The sequence below is a fragment of the Perognathus longimembris genome, chromosome 5 (assembly GCF_023159225.1).
Source record: "Perognathus longimembris pacificus isolate PPM17 chromosome 5, ASM2315922v1, whole genome shotgun sequence".
In the NCBI taxonomy this organism is placed as follows: Eukaryota; Metazoa; Chordata; class Mammalia; order Rodentia; family Heteromyidae; genus Perognathus; species Perognathus longimembris.
The window spans coordinates 41,833,038-41,850,175 of record NC_063165.1 but is presented as its reverse complement, the minus strand read 5'-3'; the positions used below and the strand labels follow the sequence as shown (position 1 = coordinate 41,850,175).

Genomic DNA, 17,138 nt, shown 5'->3' with positions numbered 1-17,138 from the left:
TAAAAAGAACAATCTGACAATGTCTGTTCTAAAGTGGGCTGGGGCTGCCTGTGAATGAGTAGTCCATGCTACTGGTGTAGTGATCAGAAGCAGAGTGGTCAATATGAGCAAACTTTGTACTAAATCATGACTTTACAACCCTGGGAATGTGATATTCTTTAGCAATCTCTGCCCTGTGATCATGACTCTACATGTGTGAAGCCTTTTCAATAGCTTTAAGGAATTCTGTGCTTGGCAGACCCCAAGAAGTTAAAATTGTAGAAACATCATGAAAAATCAATAGGCCTGAGCTCAAACATTTGGTGAGCCATTCTGAACACAAATGCCAGAATATTTAATCTATATCTCACAGAGCATATTCTTTGCCACCCATACAGGAAAAGCACTACCAGATGTGTAGACATGTAACATTCAGGCAATGTGCCTCAGGCAGAGGTTCCCTTTCTTGAGTTCATGTTCACTTTAAGATAGAGTAGCTGCAAAGTCTTGCCTACAGACGCGATTTGTATACCTCTGAATTGCATACATACTGGAAGCAATACTAACATTTAAAAAGCAAAGCAGAAAACTGAGCAATTGATATATTGTGTAAAGTTTGAAGTTTAACAATTTTAGGAATCTTTGTCGTGGTGAGAAAAGTGTCCACAACTTGCCCTCACCTAAAAAGGACAACCGTTGTGTGGCAAAAGGAGGCTCTCTGGAGGTAGCATTGGAGACAATAGGCTAGGGTAAACCAAAGCTCTGTGTGTGAAGAGGGAAGAAGGAATTAGTGTGGACAGAGTGACACTGCCAAACACTGAGCCTTCACTGCACAGAGATGTGTGTTAGATGGAAATCCCTTCTACCACTTCCCCAGTGCATTCAAGCAAGAAGCCGTCAAGGGAATAGAATGGTATCTTGATAAAGTCAGCTTTCTTACAGACCTACTCAGCCAAGAGCAGAATCTTCTCACTCATTTTAAACATCATTTTCAAATCTCTGCATTTACAAATTAAAATATTTCCAGTGAACCAGAAAGAAAAGTCTTTTGAAGTCAGTGGGAAGACTCTAGCTCTTCAATGTTAGCAGTACATGGGCTTTGGAGCAAGAGAACCAATTTCAGATCTCTGCTCCATACTTATTTATGATAATGTATTTAAACTGCTATGTTTTGGTTCCCACAATTGAAAGAAATAAGAATGCATATGCCAACGAGTAGTGAAAAGTTTAAATTATACATGCAAGTTGTATAACATATGTAACATCTGACAAAAGATTAACAACAAGAAGTTTTTATCCAGCAAGTACTGACTATTTTCTATAATATTCATTAGCCACCCATTCTAAGTTTGTGTCTTAGTTAACATTGTTCTATTCTTTCTGGCCATTTGACATGAAACACTCTACTCTAGTTTTGACTTTCTTCCCCAGATGTTAAATCTGTGATACTGCTTTAAAACCTCAGGACAGCTGGTGCCTGATTTCAATACAGGCTGCTGGATTATTTACATATTAGCCTCAGAATTATTTATAAATTTAATACCAGAAAATATTAAGTGTTTGACAAATTTAATGATCAAAATCCAAAAATAATACATGGCATTTCAAGAGTGCTATTCTTTTCATAATTTCTGAAGGTACTTTTTCACTTTTTGAATTCTTTTTCCCAGATCAGCCAGGGTCTCCATTTACTATGAAAAAAAAATCAGCCTAGAGAGAATTATCCCAAGTGTTATTTTCTATTATTACTTTCTCTGACATGGTTAAAGATTTTTCTGGTTTCTCGTTGGCCCTCTAGTTACCCTTATATTATAGGGAGAAGGCAGTGTAAATTCCCTGTTCAACAGCCGGAGCTGCCCTTGTCACCAAAACTATCATATGTTAGATTCCATGGTCTGTGTCTGCAACATAGCCAGGCCTTAGCTTCAGAGGTTCTACTTGCTACAAGTGAGTTTATGTGCCTGGAAGCATATGGCCTTGATATATGATCCCAGAGCAAAAGAGCAAGGTATTTCAAGCTGGCCACAATTTTATTGACTCTCACAGGCTTGCTTTGTAGTCATTCCAATAAACTAGATGAGAAATTTCTGATGCTCCAAGCTATCCAGTCTTTGGGACTCCATTTCATGATTCAGAGTCCAACAAAACAACTCAGAGCGCTTTTGTGTGACACTGTGACCACAGGGATAAATAATTGCTTAGTAATTCTCTTTGAGGCAGAAAATTCTAAACATGGAGGAACCATTTCCCCTTAATGGAAGCCAGAAATCCTGTGAGTGCTTGAAATGGCATTCACAAGTCTGAATGGTAAACAGATAAAAACAGGAGTGCACCAGTTGCACAAATGACTTGCTTGTCACAAACTTGTCATTGCAGTAATCTAACATTTCTTTCACAGAGCCTGATGGAAAGTATGGAACAAACAGGCCCTGCTGACGTTTTGGCTCTGCTAAGCCTCCCTCTAAAGTAAAGCATCTGTAGCATCTTCCTGTTCTAGACCCTTTATCTGCTGAAGTTTGCTGATACTGAGCATGTCAGAGCAATGCTTGACTGTTGCATTTAACAAGTTGATGACAAGCAAGTTATTCCTGAAAGTGAAATAGTACTTCTTCTAGCAGGCTGCCATTTGACCTTCATTTTATTATAAAGGAAGAACCCTGACAAAGCACAAGGGAGATACCGATATTTTTTCCCCAGGCCAGTGCAGCTTAAGAAAGATCATTTAACTAGGGCTTGAGTAAAATGGCATAGTGGACAGTCTATTCCCTCAGACTTATGGATGGGATTCTAGTCAAGCATTAATGCTGTGACTAGATGGAACCATCCAAGGATTGCTCTTTCAGGAGGTATTACACTGAAATCCATTGTCTCCTGCATCTGCTCTTCTCCCCACTCCCATGTATACATGCCTGAACATTGTTAACTACAGCTACACAGAGTTTCTGCCAGTTCTGGGAGTTCCTTCTGTTGGTAGCCTCTCCTATACCCACTTCTGCTTCAGCATGATACCTAGAGCTATTTATACCTAATCAGAGTCTGCTCTTGTCTTCTGAAAGCTCTGAATAATCTATCAGCCTTCTCACAGAAATGTTAGGCAGCCCTGTAAGACATCACCAGTCACCTCCAATCTCAGTTGCCAGCAGGGAGTGCTCAAACACTTTGCAACTTCTGACTATGGTCTAGTGGAGGAGCCCTTCTCCCCTCCCACCCCCCACCCCAAAGACCCAGAATATACAGTCCAGTAGGTCTGGCCTCAGGAGCAGACAGAGCCTGGCTGGAGCTTGTAATAGGATCCTTGCCTGCTCCTCCCCCCATGTTTTCTGCTTTGTGGATGCCATAGGATATCACAGCTTGGAACAATGGAGCGCTTGCCCTAAGACTTGGGCTTTTTCATAACATTGAGAGTCTCTTGTTCTCTAAGGTGTCAGATGCCTTGTATTCCTTTTAGACCCTTCAGGTCTGTGAAGGGTACAGTGATAGTGTCTGGTCTGGTTTAAACATTCACATGAAAAACTTTCTTTCTCAGACTTGTTTTATGATTGGTGCTGGAGATGCTTTTATTTTGAAAAAGTATTGTGCAAAAATGATTATCATTGTTTAGCCATGAGAACCAAATTTCTTCCCAAAGTAGTGGTAGGCCCTTAATTTCTTTTTTTTTTTTTTTTTAAGATTTGGAAAATTGACCACAGTGCTATCTCCCAGATGAGGCGTTTTTACTCCCATCCCAAATATCTCACTTTGTAATCTATACCTCCACTTGTTGAAACACCACCTCTGAGGACAGATGGAAAGACTGAGAAAGGAGCCTTGTTCCTAGAGAAGGAAGTGAAGAGAGCTTTAGGCAATAATTCAGAGTTTCTGCTAAAAAAATATGTGCATGAGCAATTCAAATTTTAAATGGAGTTTTACTGACTTCTTTCTTTCTTTTTAAAGTTCCTAATAGGTTTCCTATAATGATTTTGTGTTTTCTTTCTTAATAGAACTTAAATGGCAAAAAAATGATATGCTGTTTTTGATTGGGGGTGGGGAGGAAATAAAAATCTTTTTATGAGAATTTTCTTTTTAAATAGACACTAGGGAATCGATAATGGCAAAAATAGGAAAGAAAGATGATCTCCATTCATAGTTGTGTGTGTGTGTGTGTTTTCATGGTTTTTTTCTTTGTTTATTTATTTGTATGCTTTTTGAGATAGGGTATAGTTTTGTAGCCCAATTTGGCTCAGTCTGGCTTTAAACAGTTACCTTGGTGCCTGGATTTCAGGCATATGTTGACCCACCCAGTTGTACAAATTTTTATTTTTACTTATATGATCTTCTATTTATTTTAAGAAAGTAAGATGAGAAGAGAGATTTTTATAGTGGAATAATTTCACTAGTTATAGAATTTTATCATGAGAAAAGAATGGTTGATCTGGCTGACTTTATAGCTCATCACTTAAGAGGTATGGATGCTGATATCCAAAGATGTTTAATAAGATAAAGCAAAATATATGACAGGATTGTGGAAAAGCAAGGCCTAAACCAAGGTCGGAGATTCAGTTCCGCGCTTTCTTTTAAACAAGGATGGTCGTTATTTCCTAATTTCCCGTTGGTTTCCTTACATCTAAGGGCATTTGCTGTTGAAGAAACTTGGGAGTTGATATTGACTGTGCTAACTAAAAAATGTACCTTTGGATAGTCTGAAGATATTTCTTCCTGAGCTGTATTTTGTCCGAGTAGGATAAGGAACTTTTATTTCAGTTTATATTTTTTCTTAGAAGATTTTCAAGAAAGTCTCTATTCCCATCTTATATCTGAAAACATATTTTCAAGTGGGTCTTTTCCTTTCATAAGTATTCATTTAAAGAGGTTATATACTATCATTCCTAGAGATGAAACTAATCTCTCAGATCAACAGAAATGTGTTTTATTCCTACTTCAATCCATGTTTGAGTTGGTCTATGCAGTTTTTTGTGCCAATAAAATACTGTTACAACATCATTTTTTTTCTTTTTATACTTTTTCTTTAAGGGAAGAGGTAAATGTATAATATATCATTTGCAGCTATGGTAATTATGACCTCTATTTTTCATGTATGTAAAACTTGTTTTTGAAGTTTTTCATTTTGTTTTGTTTTTCTTTTTGCATTTTTTGAACATCTGTACCCATGGCTGGTGATGGAAGTAGCCGTGGCTGGCACTTTTCCTCTTTGTGTGAGAGAAAGAGAATTGGCTGGAGTAACACCTCACTCATCGTACAGTGGACTTGAAACACGGCATTGAAAGGTACAGTGTCTCCTTTTCTGAAACCAGAGGTGAAACTCATAGGAGAATATAGCAATATTGATGCCTGATAATCAGTATCTGTTGATTCAAATGAGTAAGGTCCTTGGCTCCTTTCACTTGCTAAAGAACCTAAATGGATGACTTTTGTGACTGTGTCAATGGTGCACGCCTTCAGTCATTCATTTAAGAAAGCCTAGAAGTTTACATGGACTTAAGAAATGAGTTGAGAATGTTCTCCTTGATGCATTATGCCTTATTACATCTTGCAGCTGGGAAGACTCCTCAGAGAAATAAGCAAAACTATTCTGACTTCTATTATTATAAGTAGTTTTATTAATGACTTTTATCTCATTTATGATTTTTTTCCCATATACTTCATTGGGGTTTCCTCCTGTTTGTTCCCTATTGGTATCTTTGTCCATTTTTCTTTCTATTGGGTTGTTTGACTATTGTTACTATGGAGTGTTTTTGTTTTGTTTTGCTTTGCTTTGTTTTTGGTGGTGTTGATGCTGTAGTAATATTTTGGATTGTTTTTCATTTGGACCATAGGAATTACAATTACATTTAATTGAGCTTTTAGTAGACATTATCTTTTAAAATACTTCTAATTTTAACATACTTAAGCTTAGTAATATTTTGTATTGCTTGTGTTTCTGTCATTTAAGAAATTCTCCCATATGCCAAAGTTTTAAAGACAACTTATTATTTTCTTCTAAAATTGTGTTTTGTTTTGCTGTTTTTAAGATAGGATCTCCCTGTATAGATCAGGTTGGCCTTGAGCTTTTCACCTGCCTGCCTTAGACTCATTACAGGCTTGCTTTCTCCTACCCATATCTCTTGTAACAGTTTAACGTTTTTCCTTTCATATTTAGTAGTTTTCTCGGAATTAATTTTTGTAATACCTTACATGCATCATATTTTATTCTTCTTCCATATGGATAATCAAATTATTCCAGCACCATTTAACAAATTAGTCATGCTTAATGACTAATATGCAATATCATCATTTGCCTACATCACATTTGTTTTATGCTCTTTCTTGTATCCAATGAGCTTTTTTAAAATAAATCTCTGCTAATACAATAGTATCTGAATTACCATAATTTTATAATGTGCTTACTATTGGTAAGGTAAATTTCTATGAGTTTACTTTTTTTTTATATTTTCTTGGCTCTTTTGGAATTTTGCTATTCAATATAGATTTAAGGGCTGGTCAGTCAATTTTGCTAACCACCACACTGCATTTTTTTATTTGTAATTACATTAACTCTAGAGAATAATCTGGACATGCATAGACAATTTTATATGTGTTTCTGTTCATCAACTTTATCCTTGTACTTATTCAGAATTTCCTTTATGTTGTTTTAAATTATATTTGGTTTTCTCTGTAAAAGTCTTGAGGTGATTTTATTAGAATTTTTCCCATATAGCTTAGATTTCAGTACAGTTAGGTGTAGAATAAGTTTTCCATTTTACTGTCTATAGATTATTGTCGGTATATATTTTGAAACCTTGCTAATCCCCTTATTACTTCTTAACAATTAAACTAGAAAATTCTCTTAGGTTTTCTATATGGACATTTATATCATCAGTAAATATAGATGCTACTTATCTTAAATTTAAATTCTAAAATGTTCAGTTGCTTTTTCCTGTCATATTGCACTACTAAACCACTAAGTAGCATTATGTTGAAATAGTGGTATTAGGGATAGTCAATTAGTTTATTAGTTTAATGGTTATGTTTTTGATTACTTACAGTCAGCCTAGCAATTTGGAAACATAATTTCTTGTACTGATAATGCTTATTCCTACTTTTTCTAAAAAATATTTTTAATTACAAAATTAAGTGTCTTAAGATGTTCTTACTTTACCATCTTCTTCCTATCATCCAGTTTCTTGTTGTTTTTTGTAATACATTATGTCAATTATACAATATTATTAGTTTTTATTGAGACACCAACAAAAAGCAAGCCACAAAAAGCTACATCACTTATTTTGGATAATAAAATGGTTATAAAACAAATTGGATGCTTAATAGGTACTTATTGAATGTTAAATAAATAAGCATGTTTTCTGCATATGTAGAATAAAATGAAAACATAGACAGAATCTCTTTTTGAGTCTTTCTTTGCTACTGGATAATTCACCATTTCATTTAAATCATGAATTTTCTAAACTATCTTCCTTATAATTTAATGAATACTTCATGTAATTTCTTCTGTACACGTACTTTTTGAACCAGCCCTTTGCAATCAATGACCTTCCCTTCAATTTAGTCCCATTCGTAGCTATTCTGCATTTGCACTTTCTACATCCCTCTCCCTTCAAATAATAAACCCCCAAGCAACTTAAAACAGTGACTACTGCTAAAATTCTTTTGGCAAATAATATGTGATTCTCAAATATGAACTAGTAACTAAATGGCAGCAAGTATACTATATTAAGTAGCTATTAGCCTAAGTTCTTTCAGAATACTTCATGTTGTTTATCACTTAAATGGAGGCATTTTGAAGTAATTCATATTGTTTTACTTTTTAAGGGTAATTCTTAAATCCCCAAATGCAGTCAAAGGAAATACAGATTTCCTGGAAAAAAAAATAGAACTTTTTACTGATAGTACCAAGAATCTTAATGATGAACTGCAACATTGTAGAATAAAATTATTCCTTCTGTAGCAAAGCTGATTAAATAAAACAATATAGAATAGTAAAAAATAAAGCAATTATAAACTGGGTCATTTGCTGATGTGCAAATTTTATGAAAATATCAGTGATACATTTGACTGATTTATGAGAAGTACATATTATTTGTGTTATGAGAGCACTCAAGTCAACTATGTGGCATGATTTTTAACAATCTTTAAACATAACAACAGATTGAAATTAAACTGTCTTCCTAGCTGTTTCCATTCTTTAAGTTATAAAAATAATTTTTACCTTTCTTTGGTTAAAAGCTACTGAAATGAGAATCAGGGAGCTTGGTGTCTAGTTCTAGGTCCATCATTTAACTGCTTCTATGATGTGGGTAGGTGAACTAACACTGAATGTTAGGCAGTTGTTTTGCTGCTAAATGTAGAACGTTAGGATTGCTGCTCTGTAAAGTCTTCTGCTTGTGCATGCTCACACGCACACGTGTGTGTGTGTGTGTGTGTGTGTTCTGTATTCTAAATTGTACCTGGCTGGCTGTCTATATACCTATACCTACATATACAACCCCAACTGCATATAGGTCCCATATGGCAATACCCTGTTACTCAGTAGAACCGATGAGACAATATCCAAGAAAGACACAAGTGTTCCCCTAACAAGGCAATTGGATTTGGTTGATAAGTAACTAGGAGTTACTACAGATTCTTCATCAGGACTGATAGGATAAAAATACTATTTTCAAAAGTACTTTGGGCATTGTTGCACAAAATGGATCATAACTGGATAGAGTTGCAATATAGACCAAGCAGATCTGAATTAAAACATTCATAAGATAGAGATAAAGTAGAAGCAAAAGGTATGAAGATTCGGAGATTCATGTTAGTTCAAACAGAACAACTGAAAGAATATTTTTTAATTAGGAAAAAGAAATATAAGCCAGGTACTGGTGGCTCATGATTGTAATCCTGCCTACTCATGAGACTGAGATCTAAGGATCCCAATTTGAAGCCAGCCCAGGTAGGAAAACCTGAAAGATTCTTATCTCCAATTAAGTACCCCCCAAAATGTAGAGCTATGGCTCAAATGGTAGAGTCTTAGCTTTGACTACAAAAGCTCAGGGACAGCGCCCTGAGCTTTTTAAACTGTGAGTTCAAGCTTACAACTGGTGTACATGCACGCATGCACACACACACACACACACACACGCACACAAATACACATGCCTAATAAATATATGATAACTATTATAACCTGTTGGTATTCAATGATGTATTTATAAAAAAATACATTTGAATACTGTTAAATTGCACAGTAAGACAGGCACTTCATTATGAGGGTGAGAGATAAGTATTTACCCAAAATTCTGCAAAATGATATGGCATGTATCTTCAAAACCTATCTTCTAAACTATGCCCTCTCACCCAATGTTTTCACTTATAAACATCTATCTGTAGGAAATCTGAGACAAATTCTAAATGCAGAAATGTTCTTTATAATATCACTAAAAAGTAAAAGAAGAGAAAAATATCTTTATTCAAAATTACAGGAATTACTAAGCAAATTATAAAACATCCATATATTACCTTACATATACTATATATGTGTGTGTGTGTGTGCGTGTGTGTATAGTACGTAGTTCTTAAAAGTATTTTAAAGAAGTTTCAAGGAAATACTTTATAAAATAATATAACTGAAAATAACTTAGTCTATAGAAACAAACATGTAAATCTAACATTATCCCAAATTATTAAAGTAGAAATATTTGATAACAATTGAAGGGAATATATTAAAATGTGATGAAGAATTTGAAATAAAGTATTTTATTTGGCCTTTTATTTAAGCTTTCCAAGTGCTCTAAAAATACTCTGTTGATGAGAAAATAAGTTTTAAGTAAACAACAAATAATCTAAATAATAAATCCAAAATTTGGTAATAACAATATAAGAAAAGATGACATGTCTAATTATAATTTTTCATCTTGTGAAATATAGTGATATACAGATGTAAGTTTTTTCTTACCTGAACCTTTGCTTTTATTCCTTATTATTTCTCCACTTCTCATTCCAAACCCTTGTTTTCTTTAGAACTTCATTTCTTCTCACCTCTGCCATTTATAGGCTCAAATCATATTTACATACATGTGAAATAATTTTTCATCACAAAGAAAAAGTCTACCCATATGTTTCCAACTGTCTTTAAATTCTAAATTTCTGGGCTAGGAATATGGCCTAGTGGCAAGAGTGCTTGCCTTGTACACGTGAAGCCCTGGGTTCAATTCCCCAGCACCACATGTATAGAAAACGGCCAGAAGTGGCTCAAGTGGCAGAGTGCTAGCCTTGAGCAAAAAGAAGCTAGGGACAGTGTTCAGGTCCTGAGTCCAAGACCCAAAACTGGCAAAAAATAAAAAATAAAAAATAAAATAAAATAAATTCTAAATTTCTCTCATTAAGCTTGTTAACCAAATAATAACATTTTGAGTAATTGAGGCAGATGAAAATAAAGGACACATTCAATTGTAGACTTGTGTTTTGAAAGTGAAATAAATACTACTGAGAAATATATCAGCCGCCCTTCTGAAGAGTAGACTGAACTAGGTACTCTATGTGAAATTGAACAAACTTAACCTACTTAGTATTCTACCTACAAATTGGACAAAAAGAAAACAACAACAAAATAAAAAGCAAAACCAAACAAACAAAAAACCCACACATAGCTAGAAAAATGAGCCATATAGTTTTTATCAGTTTACAACATACAGGTAACTTGATCTGCCCCTTTTCTAACAAAACTGGCTAAGTAAAAATGTGATCTTTAAAATCTAAACTCCTTACACTAGCCAGTGGCAAAGTTCTGATAACTAAAAGTTTCCAGGCTTCCCCTCTCTTCCTTTTGCCAGAATGAACCTCTCTTACTCCCTCAGACCTCCACTAACTATTCAAGTTAACTCCAAAACCATTTGCACCAAGCTCATTTCCTTTTTCAGAATCTCTGTTACCTCAGTTTCAAGTAAATTGCATGATCATTGAACCAACTAAGGAAGGATTAATAGTTCTATTTAGTTTATTTTAGAATTTATAAAATAAGGACAAAGTCACTTGGTTACAGTTCTTGTTGGGTATTTTAATCAATTGTAGTAGCTTTTAGGCAAGGCTTTTCAAATGATGATTTTAAGTTAAGAGCATTTTTTTGCAGTAAACATGGTTCAAAAACATGTTTTTTACAACTCCTTTTTTTTTTTGCAACTAAAATAGTTGTCATTCTAAAGACCTCTTTAAGTTACCAGTTTCACACTCAAATACTAATTCTCTCTAATTCTCAATTTTCTTAAGGGAAAGTTGAGAGTAGTAACAATCCTTATCTCATAGTTCTTATTGTGGGGATTGAATAAAATATTGCATATCTTAGCTCTGGCTAAGCCTTGGGCTACTATTACCAGAGTCAATGTCTATTATAATAGCTGGTTGTACTGGTATATGCATCTTAATGACTGAGACTTTGCATGTGAGTACAAAATACCAAGGCTTCCCCTGATGCAGAGTCATAGAGCTGAAATTCATAAGCCAGTAGTGCCCTTCAAGACATAGTAGGATAGAATGTACTTGGGAATGGGTTTAAAATGGAGAACTCTGAGTTCCATTGCAACAGACATTAAGTCAACTGGTTTGCTGTAGGGAGAGAACTTGAAATGTGTCTCTCTCACATGCTCACTAGGTGATGAGGTTGTTCCTATGTACTCTGCTCATAGTTAGGTGGCCTGGCTATGGGAAACATTGCTGTCCTGCCCCCTCACTTCACCTGCTCTTCACTGAAGAGAAAATAGAGGGGAGGGTCGATGAGGAAAAGGAGTAGGCACAGTCAATTATCAGTTATTTTGTATTGTTTGGATTAATGATCTGTGTAGTCCAAAGGGAGTTGACTTGAGAAAAAAAGCTTGAACTCTGGAACAATAGTTGCTCCCATAACAGTGGAATGGCTGGCTGTAGTGAAGTCTATTTCATTTGTGTGTGTGTGTGTGTGTGTGTGTGTGTGTGTGTGTGTGTGTGTGTTTTAAATGGAATTGTTATCTATAGAACTTAGATGAATAAGCACAATTGAAGTGCAAAGTGTTAAATGCACGCTTAGATTTAGTCAATGCATTTGCACATTGAAGCAATTAGGATGTATTTAAAAGCATTCTACTTACAATACTTTGTTCTCCATTTCCTGCAAATCAAATTAGTGAGGGATAGATTTGATTTTTACATCATTTTAAAAATATTTTCTTTTTCTTTTTTAAATTTCCTTAGTATTACATTTTTACAAAGTTCAAAATACAACCAACTGTGACTAAATTCATAAAAACAAAACAAAAAAGACCAAAGTGCAAGAAAATGAAAAACAGCACCAAGTAATATTCAGTAAAAAAATGCAAGCCATACCTCACAAAGATAGCTGTAATAATACACCTTATCCATGTCTGATCAATTAATAAAAAGTACTTACTCAGATAGCAAACAACTCATTCTTTTAGTTTGATTGAGGGCCTCAAATTTAATTATTCATCTCATTGGAAATAAATATAAAAAGACAGCCGGATCTACTTTTAAAATTTTTTAACTGTCTCCTATTTTCTTTATGCTATATGTAATACAGTGAATTAATGTGAAGAAAGAGTATAAAGAGTGATTTCCTTGCTTGCTAACAAAGCATTCAAGCAAGATTATTTATTTTTTTAATAAAGTTCAACTTGTATAACCAAAGCATGGTCATAGAGCTGTGTAGCATAAATAAAGTCAGATTTCAGTTTAAATCTTAGCCCTGTGCTCACCATCTGAAGTATCTTTGACACGTTTCTCTGCTTCCTTGTGTCCCAGTTTTCACATCTGTGAAGGGAAGGTTATATTTTCTATAATGCAATGTTGTTACAGCAAGAAATAATATATTTAAGTGCCTGACACTTAATATATAGTCATCATGTGACAGATATTATTATTAATTAAAGAAATAAAGGAAAAATAATAAATGAAAATAGTCTAATGACTTACTCTTCCAGAAGCTATTTGCATGAATCATAGATTTTATCCTAGAACATTATCAAGATTCCTACACAAGTGAATGGTTTACTTTTAATATCTTCTCTCCCCCCAAACTGTCCCCTTCCATTGCAAATTAATGACCTCAAAAGTACATGTTGAGAAATAGCCTTTTGCACTATTGAAGTACATAATTGGATGAGTAGACGTTGCCACTACAAATTGTTACCATGTTATATTGTTCAACACACAGAGTACTTTTGGACTGGGTCAGATAAGTTTAATTTATCCTATTTTCTATAACTTTATATTTCTAGAACTGTTTATGCCAATAAAAGAAGTGTGTGTGTGTGAGAGAGACAAAGAGACAGACCGACAGACAGACAGACACACACACACACACCCTCCACAGGGTGGGAACATTAGAATCATTTGTATCTTATATAGAAAATGCTCATTAAATAAATAAAAAACTAAGTGGTAAAAAAATTATCTCCATAGTGTAAAGAATCTAGCACAAAAGTAGTACATTTAGGTCATAGTAGAGATTTCAAACCTTGCCTGGGGGCTCAATATCTCTTAAGTTAGGTTGGCTTCCAGTCAATGGCAGCCATCTATAGTGACAGTCACCAGGTCTTAGCTAGAGGAAGTGGTTAAGCCAGAAGAGCACACTGATCTTCTGTTAGAGAAGCCGACTGTGTCAGAGCTAGAAGCAACCACCAAAAATTCTAACCTCAGTATCTCCTTCCTCAACTGAAGAAATGATGATGCCAAAACACTTGGTGGCTACACTTCTTAGAATTCAAACTTGACTTCCCTGAACCATTCTGGAATGGGCTATACTGCCTTTGTGATCTCCATCCTTCTCTCCCTCCTGAGTATTTCCACCCATCCACAATAGCTTCTCCTAAAAACAGAACCATACAGCGAGACTGGAATTAATCTCACCTTTTATGGCCTTTCCATACCTTCTAAAAGGCCACAACAAAGGCAGTCTCATATGACTCTTAAATTCAGGGGACTTCATTTTTATTAAGAAATAAACTTTACTAAGTTATTATTAACCAATAATGACTCATGCAAATTACTTTAGTTCCTTTTCAAGTGACTATTAGCTGGAGCTAGAGGAAATAGAGAACAAATAATTATTATAATTTGGAGTAAAAAGTCAAGGAAGACACTGTCCTTGGGGTGCAGCATGAGAAAAAGCAACGAAAGGTGGGTTGTGGCAAGGAGGATGATCCCAGTACCAAGGCTGTCACTTAAGAATTCATATATCAGACAACGAGAGGAAAGATACAAAGTGCCAAATATACGTGTGTTTAAAAAACAAAAAAAATAATAGAGTGGCACTTTGTGTAGATTAGCCATTTGCTGTCTTGATGCATTATTTACTGTCTTTGTATCTCCTTGCTCAGTAGAAAAGCTTTGTGTTCATGTTGGTAAGTCCTGTGACAAAAGTGCTAGTGATATCCGTGAGAGAAGTATAGCATTTGTTAGGTAAGTATCTTTCCTACCCACCTAAAGAATTGAGGAAGTGTTGATAGGCCCTGTTGATGGTGAGTTAAACTGGCATACCAGGAATTTTTATAAATGGTTTTCCCATGCTCCATTGAATCTGTGGCTTAGACTCTAGTTGTATACCAGCTGTGCGTGCAAAATCTCATAATTATTCTTACTGTATTAAGCATTTTATAGCAATTTTAGCTCTAAAATGCTATGCAATAGTTTCTATGCAAGTGTACCAGACATGTAAGCTGTTCCAATGAAAACATTTCCTTTCTTTTAGACACATGGGTTTAGGTTTCCAAACTTAGCTTTTTGCATTGATGAAGGAATCTTTAGGACAGACACCAGGTTTCCCTCCCCCTCTTCTTTTCTTCTTTCCTTGGGAGAAGAGAATACAGTGGAATGAGTTGGATTTTCTTATATACACTTCATTCCTGCAAGCAGCCTCATAGAAAAAGGGCACTTCCCTAATTGAATAATATTGATACTAAGAGCTTCACCTGCTGAGCACTCTTCCTCCATAACCGGATCTATAGAGAAAGGCACCAAAGAGGAAGCTAGAAGAAGGATACCCTCCATCCTTACAGGGTGCAATGGCAGACAAGCAAGAGGACTTGGACTTAAGCTCACTGCAGAAGGCTGACACCTTCAGCACTGCTGTGCAGGCTGCTGCGCCCTGCAGTGGCAAGTGTTGGGTCTGAGCCCAAAGCTGGTGTGGAGTTTGAACCCTTGGCATTCTGGCCCTAGGCCAAGTGCTATCAATGGAACCCCACTGACACCTTTAGTTATTCTTCCTAGATTAGGATAGTAATTTACTTGTCTCTTTGATTTCAAGTGTCTGGTTTTGTTTCCAGATGCCTCCCAGCTCATCTGTATTCCAGGGGTTTCAAAAGGCTTTAACCTCATTGGTTCTTTCTTTTGTCAATTCCATTTGGTGAACACAGGAGGGATACAGAGAGACTAGAGAGAGGCAAGAAAGGGTGAGTGTGTGTGTGTGTGTGTGTGTGCGCGCGCGTGCGTGTGTGTGATGTAGGAGGCATGTGGGGAGGGCTTGGTGAGACTGCAAGAATAAATGAGAGTCATATTCACTCAGAATATCAGCTATTATACCAGAGCAAGTCACGGTGGAGTTTAAGAGGTGATGTGTAGGACAATGTAGTGAAAAATGTTATTAAGATAGATTCATGTGTAAAAGCTCTCCAACCAGCAGTAATCTCAATCTCTCCCAAACAATTGCAATATATGAAAGAGATAGAGAGACCATAGAAATTTTATCCCAATGCCAATAAGGTAGCAGCATTTGGATTTTAACATGCCATAGTAGGAAAAGGCATTTATGCATGGGTGTCATTTCATGTTTACAAGGGCCTGTCTAGCACTGCTTATTGATTTTACTGCAATTTTTTCCCCAGGACCCTGTAGATAGATAATTGCTAGAAATGTCCATCATTAACACAGCAACAAATGCAACCATCACACAAAGAAAAAGATACACATAGGACCCAGCAAGCCAGCATAAAACAGGGAGGAGGAGAGTCACACAATCACTTGTGCAGCCATAACTCCAGGCAAACACACATACACAACACCCTGTGTAGCCATTGCACTGAGAAAATACACACAGCCCCCTGTGCAGCCATCACACATCAGGAAAATACACACATGACACCCCTATGCAACCATCACACCAGGCAAAAGCAGAGACATAAAATGCTAAGTCAATAGGAATGAACAGTTCATAAATGCCTACTGGAATAGATCACATCACAGCCAGGTACATCTGTTCTCAGCACTAACCATTATCGTTAGCTTAAAATGCTTAAAATCACTGCGTATCCTCAGGTCTAGGGACAGATTATTCCAAGAAGAGTCTGCTAAATAGATTTGGCAATGCAGTGAGGGGGACCTCTACTACATTAAAGTGAGGCATTTTGCATCTCAAAGGCTGTCAGCTGTATTTAGAGGAACTGTATGATTGAAGAACAATGCTCCAGGATAGGATAGCAATTTTTCTGGCCCTACTAAATGTGAAGGGATTTTTCCCCTCCCCAACTTGAGCAAAGCACACAATTGAGTGGGTAGTTCTCAAACTGGGAGATGACTAATAAAAGCAGAAATGGAAATAGCTTTCAACTTGTGTTGCAAAGGAAGACACTACATCCTGTGGTAAGCTGGAATTCTCAGGTGCTGTGTCATGTGTAAAGGTTTTAGTGTGAGGTTAGACTGTAAGCCATCAGTTGGAGAAAAGTAGGTAGCAAGTACAGTTGTTGCTTCATAGGATTGTGTGCCCCTCTGGGGGAAATAAAGGAACCACCCACGTGTTCTTTCACCAGTGCCATCTCTTTATTGTCCTTCCTTGGTCTGTGATGTTATGTGAACTGTATGACACAGGGGTTACCACTCCTGTGGAAACTCAGCATGTCCTTCTGAAGAATGACCCAGAAGAACTGGGTAGAAAGACTTTCAAGTTTACAGTTCTATCTTTCAATTAGAGTGGCGTTTTGTGTTTCTACTGAGTGAGAGAAGTTTCAAGCTAGCTTGTTAAGAATGATTTACACCATAATTCTAGGAAAAACAAATGTGAGTGACTGAGATTTGAAAGGAAAGAGTAGGGGGAAAGTGCCAGACCAAACAAATCCTAAGTAAATAGGGTGGTTTGAGGGGTGGATGAGGGTGGATTTTAGTTTGTTTCTTAGCTTTTTTTGTTATTATTGTTGTTTTTAACA

The 17,138-nt window shown here is 36.0% G+C and overlaps 1 protein-coding gene across 26 annotated transcripts in view; it reads left to right on the top strand.

Moving 5' to 3' along the window:
* The window catches only part of Zbtb20 (zinc finger and BTB domain containing 20), a 748,243-nt gene that overhangs the window by 489,726 nt on the left and 241,379 nt on the right, over positions 1 to 17,138 (top strand). For 22 of the 26 annotated variants that reach the window (XM_048346657.1, XM_048346652.1, XM_048346655.1 and 19 more), the window contains one exon: positions 5,146 to 5,243. The gene's annotated coding sequence lies outside the window, so the exon portion shown is untranslated. Of the gene's footprint in view, positions 1 to 5,142; positions 5,244 to 17,138 lie in introns of all 26 variants that reach the window. The other 4 variants (XM_048346663.1, XM_048346671.1, XM_048346665.1 and 1 more) reach the window with 1 other exon arrangement.